This window comes from Colobus angolensis, unplaced genomic scaffold, assembly GCF_000951035.1.
Source record: "Colobus angolensis palliatus isolate OR3802 unplaced genomic scaffold, Cang.pa_1.0 Scaffold93, whole genome shotgun sequence".
NCBI classification, from domain to species: Eukaryota; Metazoa; Chordata; class Mammalia; order Primates; family Cercopithecidae; genus Colobus; species Colobus angolensis.
In genome coordinates, this window is record NW_012123265.1 from 2079474 (window position 1) to 2082050 (window position 2577).

The window sequence follows — 2577 nt, forward strand, 5'->3', positions numbered from 1 at the left end:
GTGGAATATGCCTGTAGCCCCAGTCACTCGGAAGGCTGAGGTGGGAGGATAGCTCGACCCAGGGAGGTCCAGACTGGGCAACACAGCGAGACCTTGCCTCAAAAAAAAAAATCCTGAAGGCAGGGCAGCAGCAACTAGACAGGAAGACACTGCTGGGTGTTAGTCTTTCAGGAAAAACTGTCCCCCACTGATTTGATGGTCTGACAAGGGGTGCTACTATGCATTCTGTCCCATGGCACCTGGAACAGTCTCAACCACTTATCCTGTCTTCAAGTATCAACCACTTATCCTGTCCTAGGTGACCTGGCCCTCCTGGCTGTCCAACCTCATCTCTTACCACTCCCTCCCCTCCTCTACAGTCACACCAGGCACTTTCCTCCATCTGGAACATGCTGAGTCTGTTCTCACTGCAGGGCGCTGCAACTGTTGCTCCTTCTATCTGGACCACTCTACTTCCTAGACCTTCCTGTGTCACATATGTGCCAGCTCGAATGTCACCTCCTCATTCACACCTTCCCTGACCACTCGGTCTAAAGTAGCTGTCTAGTGGCCAGGTACAGTGGCTCACGCCTGTAATCCCAGCACTTTGGGAGGCTGAGCAGGCAGATCACTTGAGGTCAGGAGTTCGAGACCAGCCTGGCCAACATGGCGAAACCCTGTCTCTACTAAAAATACAAAAATCAGCCAGAAATGGTGGCATGCGCCTATAGTCCCAGCTACTCGGGAGGCTGAGGTGGTAGAATGACTTGAACCCGGGAGGCAGAGGTTGTAGTGAGCCAAGATCATGCCGCCCCACACTCCAGCCTGAGCGACAGAGAAAGAGTCAGTCTCAATTAAAAAATAAATAAATAAATAATAAAGTAGCTGTCTAGTTACCCATTTTGTCTCCTGTATTGTTTTCTTAGCACTTATCACTGCATGACATTGTCACATTTTGGTATTTGTTTACAGTCTATCTCCTTGACAAAGCACCCCAGTCATCCCTGTTCCCATGGTACCTGGCCCAGCCCTCAATAACTATTTGTCGACTAAGTGCATGAGTGTGTCAGAGCCTGGGCTGAGAAGCCAGTCCTTCTTCTCTGGAGGAGGAGTGAGTTCTGTGCAAACTTTACTCAAGTGGCCTACTGACCCACTTCCCCTCCACCCACACCTTCTGTCCAAGCTGTGAGGAAACAATTATTTCTTGTCCACCCAGCTATCTGTCTGTAGCATGTGGCAAGTGGGGCTTGGCCCCAATACTCTCATTCCCAAGGTCCTAGTGATGTGACAGACAACTGTGGCTGAACAGCAGGCACAGCCACACCCTCAAAGACCTGGCCTCTAGCCTGCTCCACCTCTCCCTTGTTAGGTGACCCTTTGACTCTGTCCCATCATTAGTAATTGTAGGATGTTAGGAGGAAATGATGGGGTATGGAGCAGGACCCAGCTGTTATGAGTTAGTACGGGTTCCTAGGTGAATACTAGGTCAACAGCTAGGAAGAAGGTAGGTATCTCACCCACACCATGGAGTAGGCCTAGAACCAGGAATGGAACCTGCGTGGCCTGCCACTCCCCTGCCTGAAGGATGGAGTGAAATCAGCCCAGATGGCTGACCAGGACAGAATCCTTTCCTGGGACTGTCACCTGAGGTCTAGGTGCCCACAGCACCCTAAGGGCTCCTTCCTCCTCTTTTACCTGCAGGGAGGGTTCTATAGCCACTGGGCTTCCCTGACTGGCCCAGTTGAATCCCAAGACCTGCATTCTGGTCTCTGCTCTGCACTTACTCCATATGTAACCTCCCTTTCCCCAGTGACTCAGAAGACCTCTGGGGCCCCATTCCTTCTACCCAGCTCCCATCCGTGAACTTAGCCTCAGGCTATGAACTTGATGGTCAGGTAAACATGGACTTGGCTCCCCGAATGGGGCTTGAGACCCCTAAGGGACCACTCCTGTGGCCTGGCCAACACTGTTGTGACACGCTGAGATTGAGAAGAGCAGGGAATAAAGGGATGACCATGGCGTCCACAGGGTGGTGGAGGGAACACCTCCTGTGAGTCAAACACTTCTGTGTTCTCTCATTTGAGTCTCACAACAAGCCCTGTGAAGCTGGTATGATTATCTTCACTTTATAGACAAGGAAACAAAGACTCCAAGAGGTTAAGAAAGAATTTAAGACCACAAAAAGCCACTGGCATAGCTAGCATTAGAATGTCCACAAAACTGGCCGAGATGGGGCCAGCACAGTGGCTCACACTTGTAAACCCAGCACTTTGGGAGGCCAAGGCAAGTGGATCACCTAAGGTCAAGAGTTCAAGACCAGCCTGGCCAACATGATGAAACCCTGTCCCTACTAAAAATACAAAAAATTGGCCATGTGTGGTGGCAGGCACCTGTAATCTCAGCTACTGCGGATGCTGAGGCAGGAGAATTGCTTGAACCCGGGAAGCAGAGGTTGCAGTGAGCCAGAATCGTGTCACTGCACTCCAGCCTGGGCAATGAAAGCGAAACTCCATCTCAAAAAGAAACAAAACAAAACAAAACACAACTGGGCCGGGCGCGGTGTCCCACGCCTGTAATCCCAGCACTTTGGGAAACCGA